The 15,038-nt window shown below is 36.1% G+C and overlaps 3 protein-coding genes across 4 annotated transcripts in view; all 3 read right to left on the reverse strand.

The window, feature by feature from the left end:
* The window catches only part of LOC129790073 (luciferin sulfotransferase-like), a 767,385-nt gene that overhangs the window by 411,147 nt on the left and 341,200 nt on the right, over window positions 1-15,038 (reverse strand). The window lies entirely within an intron of this gene.
* The window catches only part of LOC129788207 (probable Rho GTPase-activating protein CG5521), a 626,970-nt gene that overhangs the window by 411,147 nt on the left and 200,785 nt on the right, over window positions 1-15,038 (reverse strand). The gene's annotated exons all lie outside the window — the stretch shown is intronic.
* The window catches only part of LOC129788331 (tolloid-like protein 2), a 606,934-nt gene that overhangs the window by 411,147 nt on the left and 180,749 nt on the right, over window positions 1-15,038 (reverse strand). The window lies entirely within an intron of this gene.

Here is a 15,038-nt window from a genome sequence, read left to right on the forward strand (position 1 = left end):
CAAGCATAATTAAATATAGCGCCAAGAGTTGGGAAGCCAGTCAATGGCATATCAAATTTGCCATGCAGCATGTTATTTCAACTCTGAAATTTCATCCCTCTCTATGGGGATCACCTCTCTCGGCCCAACCAACTCGGTTTTGGGGCAATTTTCTGTCACTCACTATGTACTACTTAGAATATTTTTTTTCCCTCTCAAATTGTTTCCATGCGTTGCGAATGGAAATAACATTTCACCGGTCCGAATATTCAACTAAAAGTTACAATAACACGATTTTTCTCTCTCTCGGATATTTTTAGGAATGTTGAACAAAAAAAAAAGAGAATTGAAGTTGAATTTGATGGAACTATTGGGTTAATACCTTTTATTACATTTTTTCATTACTTTTTTAAAATTCTTTTTATTTAAAAAATTTAAAATTCTGTATGAAGTGAATAGGATGAAGTGTAACAATTTTGTTTTAGAAAAAAAAGATCTAAAATAGAAAAAGTGCCAAAAAGCATAAAACAAAATTTACCATAATTTTTATAGTTTACAAATGATCAAGTTATATAAGTCATCATCCCCTAATATTTATCCCTACACTTTGATTTCTATTCATGACAATGTTGATTGACTGAAAATAGAAAATCTTCGAAAGTTATTCGACATTTTTCACGTCTGGATTTCTTTAAAATATATGTGCTAAAAATCATTGAATTGAATGAAATAGGGTGAAAAAAAAAGAAAAACATGTGAAACAGTTTCAAACTGTCTAAAACTTCTTGTCATTGAGCATGCAAATGAGTCAGTAAAAATTGAAATCCTGCAGTTAAAAAAATTTAACCACTTATTGAGATGTGAAAGGGAGGAAAAAAAAGTTTTGTCAATATACAACTTCTGCAGTATTTTAGAGAAATAAAAAAAAAATACTTCAATGGAATGCAGACAATTTCCCGAGTTTCCGACCATTGTGATGCATTAGCATCGCTATTTTCAATTTATAGGTATATCTCCCACTTGAAACCCACTCTGTGGAATAACTGAAATTACGATGGTGCTCTCTACTCATTCGCGAAAAAAATGCACAATGCAAGTAATTCCCCCAGTCTTCGTTGGAAAATTTTTTTCCCAACACCAAAAGCTCTCCTATTCTTCATATATATTGATTTTCGAAACTGTTTAATGGTTCCAGCGTGGTTGGGGAAGAAATAGCCGTCAAGTTAATTTCCTGTTTTCATACTTGCCATATGTATAATATGGCACAAAGTATGCCAGCGAATGAGAGGGAACAGCTTCAACGTCGTGTTCTTCTCCGTCATTATAATACCATCGATGTTGTCGTCTCACCCAACTCCCCTCATCGTTCCCACCATCCCATTCTGCTGCATGGTACCCTCGCAATTCAGTCCCCTCCGCACAACGTTCTACTATACAGTTTAGTCTAGTTTTAAGGGATGATGATAACCATATAGAAAAGCTCACCCCCCTCACGATTGCTGAGGGTTGCATGGGGACCAGCAGTCCCCGCAGAACCATGCAGCTGTAATACGATCAAAGTGTGAGAAGGTGGTAAAAAGTTGAAGCACTGGGAAAATTGTGAAAGAGCCGCCGCCGGGTAATCGAGAAAGAGAGACAGTCTGAATAACAAATTTAACAAATTTTTATTTGCGCTCCAGAATTGAATCATATTTCTCGTCACAGAAATTTCCTTTCTTTGCCGCCCCTTGAGCACAGCATTGGTGTACATCTCATTCCCGTATATTTTGTTTGTATGAGCAAATATACAGAGTCGCGTGAATTTTATCAACATAAGAAAGAAAGCCACAACGTTGACTTCCTTGTGGGAGCTGTGATTCCTAAATTAAACCACAGCAGCTACACAAAATGGAACACTACAAAGTAGAGCTCGGACCTTTCGATCGAACAAACAAACAAACGAATCTTTGGTCGGACGGATACCCGAATGTCTCGCTCAAAGATCCGATATCCGTAGAGTCCGATTCTTCGGATCTTCGGATCTTCGGATCTTTCGAATCTTTGAGCACACCAGTGCTGCATTTCATAAGTTCACTGAGGTGCATTTTTACCTGCTGTTTTGGTGAAATTATTTGGGTTTTTCCCTCATACATTTAGGGACGAAGAATTTTTTTCTCTTCAGCTCGCATATACCAGCAAATCAACTTGCTCCTAAAGTATTGAGAAAGTGATGTTTAACAAAATAAGAAAATAATAAGTACTTTTATGTATATGTATGTGGTCAAAGAGAATTATTCATTGTAATATGAAATAGTCCCCAAAGGGGTAACCAAATTTTGTTTTTAATTTTCTTTTTGTGGTCATTTTCCAGAAAAGCACAAGGAAATATTCGAATTTTCCTGTTTTAGGTGTAATCTGGTGTAAAACAGAAAGAAATTTACTAGAATGGCTAGAAATTAAGAAAACAAATCAAAATGTTGTACGACAAATTACACCTAAAATAAAAAAAATTCGAATATTTCCTTGTGATTTGAAAATTTCTGTCACCAAAAGATACGTAAACTCAAAACTTTTTATCTAAATAGTTTTGGACGTTTTTGATTCAATTTGATGTCCTAAAATTGTAGCCACTAGGGTGTAAAATGTAAAATTTTCCTCGTTCTAAGAACAATTTAATCTTCTTTATTTCATTAGTGATAGGTAAAAATAGAGAATGTCCCAAATGCTTTTAAATTATACCACAGTCCAGCTATAGAACAAAACCCATTATTTAACCTTTTAGCAGGTAAAAAAGTAGATAAAACGACTTGTTATGAGAACAGTGTTAGTGGCCCTTTATGAGTCAACCCAAAGACTTTAAGGCAAAGGGAAGAAAAAGGAAAAAGGGCGCTATGAAGGGGTAGAGGATGGAATTCCATATAATCTTTGCAGTTCGCAATAGTTTATTCCTTTCTAACTACCATCATTACTTTTATCACGACCGGTTCAACTAAGAGAAGTTCAACAATAATTTTTCGGGTTTTTCGTTGGTCAAATGGGGGCTTTTACCTCCATTTTGTGACACGCCCACAGATAGGGAAAATTTCCCCACGAATTATTGCACGGAAAATTATTGTTGCTTGCTGCTCTGTATACGTCGGACTATCACTTCTTTTTTTAAGATGAGTTCATTTGTCAGGACAGACTTTCTTCTATAGATTAAGATTATGATGATAAGGTATTTACTTTCAATTTGGCTTAGTTTTGTTAGCTTTAATAAATATAATGGAACTATGTATCTGTACCGTCTATTCTAGGTACCTGTAATTATATGTATTTATTAAAATCCCAGCCTCGTTGCTCAGGAGCCCCAAAACACACGTCTGTACTTCACGATATATATTTCAAAAGTGACAAAATCCGTTACAACTATTTACACTGTAAAATACATGACTAGAATACACTACAGTATCCATAAGGTTTCTCATATAATTTTTCCTTAAAATATCGACAGTGCAGTGGATAGAGCGCTTGAGTGCGCATCCAAAGGTCGCCGGTTCGAATACAGAACCCGGCAACGCGCCCCATCCGCCAACGTGCAATTAGATCACGTTGACCGGTTGGATCAGGAGATTGATACACTCCTATCCGTAAAATGGCCCACACGTGGTAGTATCTAGCAAGGCCGCCCACTACTTCTCCGCAAGGAGAACAACAACATTATATAGGGTGGCCGGCCCTGTTCCTATATGGGACGTAGCGCCAAAATATTTTATTATGTATCCATAAGGTTTCTCATATAATTTTTCCTTCAAATATCGACATCCTATTATTTTATTATAGCAAACGAGGTAAATTGTCGCTTCGCTCCGATTTACCTCGCCCCGCTTCGCGGGGAATTTTTGCGCTTCGCGCAAATTTTAGAGGGAGAAAGGAATTGTGATGAATTGAAATATATTTAATGGAAGATTTAGTCGTTGGTAAAAACCGCCTGGTATCAGTAGTCTCTGTACCAAATTTCATCACGATCGGATCAACGGTGTAGAAATGCATAGCTGTACAGGAACGAAATCCTTTAATTATTATATAGATCATATAAAAAACAAGTGTTTAGATTACTATATGGAACGCATTGAAAAGGGTACATCTCCAATTTTTGACGAATTTTTTTTGCGTAATTTTATTCTAAATCAACCTGTAGTGATAATTTGGCGAAGAAAATTTACGTGATCTGCGGTTTCAACTATTTCCAAGATAATTCACATATTTTACGCACAAAATTGATAGTTTTTATTTAATAATGTTAGTCTAGTCTAGTCTAATAAGAGTTGGTATACCACAACGCGGAGGGGTCAGTCTATACGATGTAATATAATTTGTGAGCATTATTAAGTAGTTGGCAAAGTTGATTTTTTGTAAAATTCAGTAATCTGATGCATAAAAATGCTCATATCTCAAGTTCTATTAGATTTACAGAATTTGTTTGACTGCGTACTGCAGCAATGTGAGCCTAAGCTCCACCTCCGATGATAGTCTTTTGACCTGGTGGTAGAAGAACAAACACTCCTTCCCGAATCTATATCTTCACTTAACATCCCAATAACCAGCAGCCCGTCAGAACGCAACTTCTCAATTGCAGGGCGCCCTAATAACAATGAGGCGATCCTCATTGAGGCCGTTATGTGTAGAGAAGGTTCTTTTTATCCATGATTATCTAAATTATCTAAATTAAATTTTATTTGTTTAAGCTGTGTTTATTTTATGGAAATGGAGTTCCCAATGATCATGAAGACTGATGGCTTTATCAGAAATTTTGTGCGTGATGAAGGAACTAAGATTGAAAGTAATTGTCTTCATGGTCTTCATGAAGAAGACAACAAAAAGAAAAGTTAAAAGTCCAGGAATAAAGATCTACAGGTAGAGAGATTCAAGAAGTGCCGGAGTGTGAAAACTATGTAGGGGAGATCGAAGTAAAAAAAAATCTGTGAAAAATTTTCAAACGCCAATTTCTCCCAAATTATAATTCGGAAAAATCTGAAAAAAATATAGTGGAAAACACTATCACCCTTTAATAATTGACTGCAAATCGGAGATTATCCGAGCAATAGTTTAGGAGTGAAAAAAAAACAAAATATTGAGCCCATTTCCCGAACTTTTGTTTATTGTGGAAAATCGTTCTCCGAAACTTTTCTTTTAGCAATTTTACAATCTGATAATTCTTCTCACTCTCACTAGCTGGGATAATGTAGAAAATGTTACCAAGGTGAATTTTTCTCTAACTTTTAATGAATTTTCTGAACAATTATTAAAATCAAAACATGCCTAAAAAAAATTAAAAAAAAAAAAGTTTTTTGTGTGAAGGCGCTACGCGCTTAAAAATATTTTTTTATTAATAAAAAAAAATTAAAAAAGGTTTATTTTTTGTAAATTCCCGTAACGCATTTTTAATTGAAAGTTTACAATCCTGTTTGTGACCACAACAAATATTCGCTTTTTGAGATTTATTCTCTCCCTCAAGGATAGCAAATTATATATTTTAGTCATTTTTATGATAGAGTGTTTTAAGTTCATTTAATTAGTGTTTTTGTGGGTTTTTAAGGATTTATCTACTAAAGTTACAGTATAAATAAATAAATAAGAAACACATTATATTGTTGTCAAACATCAGTTTCTCAAATCTTTTGGAGCAAGTTTTTTCTGCATGACGATGTTGCACTACAGCAGCAGGTAAAAAAGCAACCTAAAGTGTTTGGGCAATACAGCACTGCTCAAAGATTCGAAAGATCCGAAGATCCGAAGATCCGAAGAATCGGACTCTACGGATATCGGATCTTTGAGCGAGACATTCGGGTACCCGAAAAGATTCGTTCTGCTCAAAGAATCGGATAGTCCGAGCTCTACTACAAAGTCAAAAGACTTTCTTCGACATTATTTATTTACAAAATATATACATTATGTAAGAAGTCAATTTAAAAAGAATTAAATAAAGAATTTAGTCAGTGTTAATTGAATCGTTGAGTTGTAAACTTTTTTAAAGAAAATTTAGTAAAAGTTAAGAAAATTTTTCTCTTGACCATTTCTAAATCACAAACCTCCCACTGAATTTAATGTACTTTAAAGGACGTCCTGATAAGCCTACAAAGCTTCAACGACAATCGATATATTTTACTATTTTGAAAATTCTTTTGAAGCTCCCCTTAAAATTACAATCAACAGTCAAAGTCATTTACAGAAGCTGTGAAATCTTACAAATTGCATTTTGGGGGTGAAAAAGGACACAATTTTGCCCTGTGCAGACATTCACTGTTTGAAGCTTCTACAGAAGGGAGAATAAACACCAATGGAAACACATATACAAGTTGACTCGTATACGATGAAATCTCTCAAAATTAAAAGTTTTTTATGGCATTCTCCATAAAATATCAGTCTATATACCGTCGCGTACATCTCACATTTTGTATAAGCAACAAAATTTTCTCAAATCTAAAGTGAAACTTTTTCAATTAGCATAAAATATCCGGTGTATTATTAAATACATTTTGTAAGCACAAGTAATATGTGTACAAAATAAATTTAATGAAATTTAAATAAGATAAAAATAAAGCTAGACATGACTGAGGTGGGGGTGGAGGTGTATGTGGTATAGATGAAGAGAAAACTCCCAACCATTTGCTATGCCAGCATCCCCTTGGCATCGTGGCACTTCTCTTTTATGAATGTATTTTAAAAGCTAACTTTTATTCCTCACCAGAAATGTATGGGGCGGTGCCAAGGGAAAACTTTCTAGCCGCAATTTACTTTGTCTAAATAACTTGTTTGTTTCCTAACTAATTTTATTTTTCCCCGCGTGTATTGACTTGGAGCGGCGTGGCACAAGAAGTATAATGCTCCTTTTGCCCTCCATACTGCGACCTCATGTACAAACTCATGGGTAAATAGCATGGAAGAATATATTCAATTTTCACCTGATTCGAATTCAATTAGAACACACGGTGAGAATCAAGAGAAAACTCTATTATCGACACAACTAATCGAATCATTGAATTATTGAAGTTCTCTTTCTTACCCACCTGGACCCAGCAACATCCAATTCATCCCTCTCACATACAATTTTCTCCATGCACACACCCCTCCGAACCATCTCCCGTAAACTCCGGAGAATGGATCAACTTTACTCCTTGTAATCCAACAGAGATCTCATACAATCGACTAACGTATGAAATGGCAGTCTATTACATTTTAGATGTTTTCTATATAAGCTCTCAGTCGAACTTCAGGGTGTGGGGGGATAAGGAATGAAAAAGAGAGTGAAAGCTTCGTGGGAGAAAGCCTCCTTATCATTTATCATTTCAAGCTGCCCCAAACCATGCTGGGTACACTGTTAAGAAAAACCCAAATAAGATTTTATTGGTCATCGCAAAATATGAATATTCCTATCTGCAACCAAATCCGGATACTGAATTTTCCACATCCTAAAGGATATAGGAATTGTACAATCGAGTACCCAATATGAAAATTTTCCAGGTCAGGCAATCCCTGTATTAAATAATTTCAATGTAACTACATAAGCTTCCAATATACAATAGGAAAACCGGGCTGGTTTGATCAATTCGTTTTGTTCTAAGATCGTTATTGCATTGATCAATATTTAAGAATAGTTATTTAAGAGCTTTAAGAAAATCATCGTGAAACATCGTTAATCGCCCAAGAGAATGTCTCAAGAGCATTTTCCAAAACATTTTCCTTCAAAATTATCTGATTTAAATCTCATTTCATTTCTAATGGAAAATCTAATAATTATGGAAGTTTCAGGAGTTTTTTAAATCGTTTTTGAGTCAATTTATTAAAATTTTGACTTTATAGTAAAAGAAAACCTGGTTTTAGTCGCATCTATTTAGTCAAGAACTAAATAAACTATCCATAAAAAGAATAATAAATCTTATTTCCAAAGAAAAAATGCTGCCTTCAATTTTTTACGGTGTTCTTGTGATATGTGTTTGTTATAGCATATAGCATTGAAAATAGAATACGAAGAACATATAATTTCTGATTCTGACACAAATTTCTTCGCCGTAAATCAATATTTTAACTCAGTTCTACATGGAAAATTCTATATTTGTATCTAGCAACTTACATAATGCCGCATAAGTTTAGCGGTCGTGAGTAAGGGGGGAGAATATGGGGGGTGGAGGAAATGTTGAGGGCTCTACTTAGAGAGAGAGAACTCTTTCTATACCCACAAATACCTTATACATTTTGTGCTCATTCCACAGCTATATTTGATTTTCCCAAATACCACCCTCTCAATGGGGCTTTACAGAGAGAAAGTACGATGGGTACAATAAATGGAACGCTTTTACGTTTTTTTTTCCCGTAGCTAGGCTCTTGTATTTAATAATAAAGAATGAAGGTAAATATAAATCGTCATTGTTATTATTACAATAAAATGGGAAATAAAATACGTCTATTTGTTGTTTTCTTCCATCATCCAAGCACAAAAGATTGCATGATTTTAGTGAGTTTTCCACCAAGTACACATTGGGCGGAATGTGGGGGTGCATGCGGAGAGTTTGAGTGGGAATTACACTAAAAAAGAAGGTTGTCAGCAAATTACCATCACAACTGTTGCCACCCAACATTACAAGCAGGAACCCCCTCAAACTCCCGGTGCCCCCTTACATTCGCATTGGGACACTATTTCAACCCTCGCTCCCCTCCCTCCGCAAAACCATCTTCCACCGTGATTTTGTCATATTTCCCCGCGCACTGCTATCCTCTCCCCGGGCACACACATTTAAAATGTTATCGGAACTTCCACGCCATTTAATCTCGACGTTTTTGCCAGGCACTCACTTTTAGAATTTATCGCAAGCACAAAACGTAAAATAATTGATTTTTTTTCCATCTTACCACCCATGCCTGGCATTGACTATCGAACCTCATCATCATTAAATGTTCATTAATTATCTTCCTTTGGGTTGAAAGAAGAGAATGGTTTGAAGACAAAAAAAGAAAGAAAGATTGTATAAAAAAAGGAGTTGGGAAGCTGAGTATAAGACAAGTCATTGTCGTCTTTCTCCTCTGTCATTTGAGAAGTAATGGAGAATATATATGTGTGTGTGCCTCTGGTTGAACAAAGTTTTATTTTTCGGTGTGAAAGAAAGCATCATTCTGAGTCCTTTCATCCCACTTCTGACACCACGTTCACAATTTTCTCGAGCTCTCACTATGACTTCTCGTTTTTTTTCTCTCTCTTCCTTACCCCTCACTAACCCCAACCTATATACATATATAGCACCCACTGACTACGGAAATACTCAGTGGGATTTTCCTCCAGCAGCCCACCCATCAACGGATTATGTTAGTTTCAGTCTCAGTTCACCACAATTCTCTTCCTCTCCTTTACCGTATATACATATATACACACACAGGAGTGCTTCCACACGAAGCTTTCTGACGCGGTTTGGATAAAGTTTCAATTATACAAGCCACCACCGCACCATCTCTCCTCATTTATGAGAAAAGACTTCCACTCGTGGCAAACTCACACCCTCACAGTGTCCTTCACATCCCCCACCGTGGATGTTATTCAAACTCAATTAAGAAAACTGATATTGGCCCAATACTAACTTTTCTATTTGATATTATAGCACTGATAAATCCCATCCAAAGGATAATATCGATAAATTCTTACTCAACAAATTAAAGTTTCTCCGAAGGGAAAAATCCAAATCTTTCTTAACTTTTCAAAATATTTTGAACTTTTATCAATCTTGTGATAAAGTAGAAAAATATTTTACGACGTTGATTGTGAAAAATTACAACTTAGATTAGCTATATACCTATACTAAAAATTATTTGAGTTATAACCACCGATGAAGTTTCACGTCATGTTTTATCATCTACGGAAAATTTTCAAACAATGTGTGAAAACTTTTTCTATCGAGAATGAACTACGGTGATATTTAATTAAACTTTTTCTTTTATTAGGTATAAAATATCTCCTTCAGGAACTTACAGGTAAAAATCAGTTTTCCTCGTTCAACCTTCAATTAGATCATTCTGCAATAGAAGAATGAAAGTTTTGACTAAAATCTTATCTATGTCATTATTTTATGTGTGTTATGAAAGCAAAGTTTGATATAGTTTCTCAGTCTTTCAGAAATTTTACTTAAGCTACTTTATTATTATTGAAGATTGGTTTTTAATCGTTTTAATGCGTCTTTACCAAATTATGTACTGATAAAGGTAAAGAAGAAAAACCCCAGAAAGAAACCCCACAGAAAGAATTTAAAATCTAGAGCTTTTACCTAGCTTTTCAAAAGCTTTACTAACGCGGTAAAAATTTAGGAAAAAACCCACTCAAAAGCTTTGTAAAATTCTAAAATTTTTGTGCATAATTAGATAATTCGTGAAATAGTTGAAAACAAAAAAAATAGAATGGGTTATTATAGTTCCAACCATAATCCCACATTTCATTTGCAGAAAGCTTTCAAATGAGAGCTTTGCAGTCCTTTTCCTCTTACTACACACTGCTCTTGAACTTACCGCGTTAACCTTATTCAGTATGTTTAACAACGAGTTCTTCCAACAATAGAATGAATTGAATTTACCATTAAAAACTATTTACAAAACCACCCACCATACACATCCAACTTCTCATCATGCTCTTTCCTTCTTCTGCTTTTTGCACAAACTCCCTCCATCCACCCACAAGCATAGAGAGAACGCGATAAAGCCAGGAAGTTTTGTGTTTTAATATTTTTATCCAACATTATAGCCGGAAAGTGAGTTCCTCCCCCGTTTGCTGCTAACTGATGATTTTAACCATTTAACACTCCACAAACATAAGCACATAAAATGGATGCATGGATTTTATATTACATAATACAGCTTGTGTCGTGGCGCTAAAATTGTCGTATTTGGGGTATTCAACAATTTTTCAGTATCATTATACATAGAATCGACACCTCCTGCTATATAGACGTGTTTATATTTTCACAACACCACTCTTGTGTTTTTCCACCCCACATTCCAGACTGGCCCCCATTTTGCCCGTGGCGTCCACCCTTAAAAAAACATGGTGGTACAGTTTGGCTTCTCTCGCTCCGGTGTGATCATAAAGAAGATTACGTGTTGGTGGTTACATCATTTACGGATGACTAAACATTGCAAGTGGATTATGGCTTTACGTACATATCTTTGATAATGCATAATAACACCCGATATGCACTGCACGGCACCGATAGTCAATCTTTGGTAAATTTAGTAGCATCGATCCTCCCCAAAATGAACAAATTGAATAGGCCGCAAGCCTAGAGGAGGTATGGGTTTGAGAACCACTGCCGTGAGGGAATTTTGTGGGTGGGTTTGTACGTTCTAAATACTATGGGCATGGTAAGGTATAGATTGGGTAGATTAATCGGTGGCAGTATTGTGGGAGCGCTTCATTCCAGACGCGTCAATTAAAATCATTAGTCTGGGGAATGAAATTGCGTTATTGGCCAGAAAGTGGAGAGATAGGACTCTCTATATAGCACTAAATCGAGATCATTTTCTGCGCCCTATAGATGATGTGACGACACCACGATATGTAATCAAACTAACTCAGCAAAACAACCCAGAGTTGGGCTTCGCAATAGATGAAGAATTTAATTTTTAGAGTACTTCTTAGAACGTTACTTATTCGATTTAACTCGGTACGGAACAAATAAATTTTTTAAGCAACATAGAAAATTATATAACTTTTAAAAAATTCTAAAATACTATATAAAAATAGAGATTCTAATTGAACGATTAATAATCCGATTGTGAAACCGCAACAAATAATATAAACAATCTTAATTAACCCACACTTCACACCAAACATTACCAACAGGAAAATCAATTTAGAAAATTTTATAAAATAATTTAGAAGCACGAATGCAAATAGAAAGTTTATTGTTCTAACCTGACCACATTATTGGTGGATGGTACCATTTGGATGTCTGAAAAGCTTGGAGAATTTGGAATTTTCTATTATGTTGAAATTCCAAATTGAAATGAAATCCTGTGAGCAACATTCTGTTTGCATTTGAGTATTTATTCGCGTTTCGGAGACCAATGGGATAACGATAAACGAAAACGATATGTTTGTTTATCTATGGGTTGATTGAGGATGCATTCCGCACGTTTAATCTATATAGTTATTCTATTTTGTGCATTTTATCAGCTCAGTGTTGCATTTTGATGGAGAACGGAAGCACCCTCCGAGGGAATCTTATATATTTTCCCTTGTCTACACCCCTCACCCCAATTTTCATTCCATGTCATTTGAAATCATTCAAGTGAATTAAGTGATAACAGCTAAATGGTTTTTTGCCACGAATATCGCACTTGTGCTGCTCACCCTCACAGCTCTCTGGTGAAATGCTGCACTGTGTGAACCACCCGCAGTTGGGCCAACCCTCGGGCGCGTCCCTACTTCACGACAGACAGTAATTAATAATGATGATATTTTTGTCGGAGTAAAAATTTTACTGCAATTCGTATATCATTTTCACTGAATTGCAAACGACCACTTGAAGTAGCATGAAAAGCAGGCACAGTACACACGGCATAAAGTGAACGTTATGACAAGTGGAGGATCATAAATTAGCCACAGCCGAAATCTGCACCGGACAGGATAAATAGCGTGACATAGAAGAGGCGTGTTCCCCGGCTCTCTCGCATCCTGGGTGCCACATAGTGTGCTTGACAAAATCCTTATGGGGAGCTCTGACACTGCATAGATGGGGTGGTGAGGTCAGGAAGTTGGTAATCATTTTATTAACTTCTTTCACCACCCCTAGACCAACCCTTCACCGACACAGCGGCGAAAAAAAATTACACTAAAGCGTCTTACGATAAACCATTGGTATCGTTTTACCTGAACTCACATCCTTCCACCACCATCTTACGTGCAGGAGCCATGTACATTGTGTGTGATCCTGTTTGGTATGGCGTTCAAGGAAGAAAAATTGAGGACACACACATATGTGAGTGCTATATATAGGGAAAAATTCCTAACATTTTCCGCACCACCCTCATACCGAACCTCCTCATCCCACCATCATCGTTCCGTGATGGCCTTTTCCGCAATGCGAGCCAAATTTCGGGGACGTAATGATTTCCTCCCACAATCGCTCATTCTTTCTCACCATGTCATGGACTTTGCCAGCCCCTCATCTTCGGCCGAGCCGGAATGGTGTTGGGCACCCATGGGACAAAAAGAGAAACTAAATCAATTCCGGAAAAGAAGATTAATCGACGTCGTCCCAGAAACACAAAAGTGACACAGAGATGGTGGGATTGCAAAGAAAAAATCTGTGAGACTTTAATGAATGAATAAAAAATTTCCCCAATCTCACGATGGTCGCATTTTCTTTTTTGGCTTCATGGTGTGTTGGTGTATCTAACTTCAAACCTGCCAAGTCACTAAACGACCTTTTTGGAGAAATGATTGCGGCATTTTTGGCCACGATGGAGATCAATATTTTAATAGAGTGAGAACATCACCACAGTGTGGGGGTGACATCTTAGCCGGGTGGTGGTGGCTATGTAATATGAAAAACAAGCAGGAAAAGTCCCCGAAAATTCTTTGCGTTAGAAAGGACCTCCTTTGTTATGTTATAATTCTTACTTAAAAATGTCAAAGAAAGCCGCCCCCACACAGCAAAAGCTCCTCAGTTGGGCAAAGGGTATAGTAGGGACACTTTCTGAGAGGATTCACGAAGTGTGTTATTTTAGATAGGGCTACTCTCTGTGGTTCTATTCTATATTTATGCAAATTCCCCATCTTCCCCACAAACACACATACACACACTTCCTTTTGCAAATAAAGAAAATCTTTGAGGGTGAGAGAGAGAGAGAGGTGAGGAAAAACCCCAAAATGTGTATTTGCTGAATGTGTCTCCATCCCCATGGTAGTGTGGCTCTTTTGTCTCATAAAATATTAATTTTTTGTGTGTTCCCTTTGTTTTTCCTCAATGTCCTTGCCTTCCAAATGCTCCGTAAAAGGCAGTAGCTATTTTATTTGGTTCACTCTCATCCAGGCTTTACCGCCACCCCCCTGATTCCGTTTCAATGGCTAAAACTTTCTTGAAAGCTTCACGATAAAACCAATATTAAAAGCATAATGTCGCACCCATGTGTCCATTAAGCTAAATAAATTCTTTTTTGTAAATATTTATTTATATTTTGTAACTAACCAGAGAATCCATTCCATTTGTGATTTTCAATTTATTTTTACCTTTTAACGAATAACATTGTTAGGTCAGATCCATTGTTTTATGTATTGTAGAGTTACTACATATCGAGAGTTTAATTGTGAAAGCTTTAATTTAACTTGTAGCAAATGAAATGAAAATTGTTCTCTACAGATAAATCCGATCCCTATTCAAAATGTTCATGATAAATACTCACAATATATTATTAATTTTGAAAATTAAAATTAAAAAAAAATCAATGATTTGCAATTTTTTAGCTTAGTTATTTATCATACAATGTACATAAATTTCTCTTCCGTAGTAGTAGCATAGATTTATTGCAATTTAAAAGAGTGCTTAACGGCAATGAGAAAAGCTTTTGAACACTTTGCTGCTATTATTATTTTCTTTTGAAAAATATAAAAAGTAAAAAACCGTCCCCACTCTACAGGATGAGCCATTATTAAAAGCAATCTCAAACCATAGCCACACGCTCCACATTGTCCCCCAAACCCGGAGATGAGGGTTTTGCAATGTAGCACCAGGTGTGTATGATTTATGGTGAGTGGACATCGGGCGATAGACAAGTACATGACTCTCTCTGGTGCCCTTCGCCACCACTTGCTTTGTGTGATGTCTTCAAATTGATTTTGATAAATGGCTCTCGCGTCGCGATTTTTCACCCAAACGCACCCACATCTGTACACTAAAATCCACCCACGGCCCCTCATCGATGACCACACACACACACACGTTGTTTCAACCACCCACATGGGGATAAACTTGCGGATTTACTTTTCACAAAGCAATTTTCACGAATATTACAAAAATTTCAAACTACGGAAAAACTTGAAAGTTTCTCATAAAACTTTATAC

The sequence above is a fragment of the Lutzomyia longipalpis genome, chromosome 1 (genome assembly GCF_024334085.1).
Source record: "Lutzomyia longipalpis isolate SR_M1_2022 chromosome 1, ASM2433408v1".
NCBI lineage: Eukaryota > Metazoa > Arthropoda > Insecta > Diptera > Psychodidae > Lutzomyia > Lutzomyia longipalpis.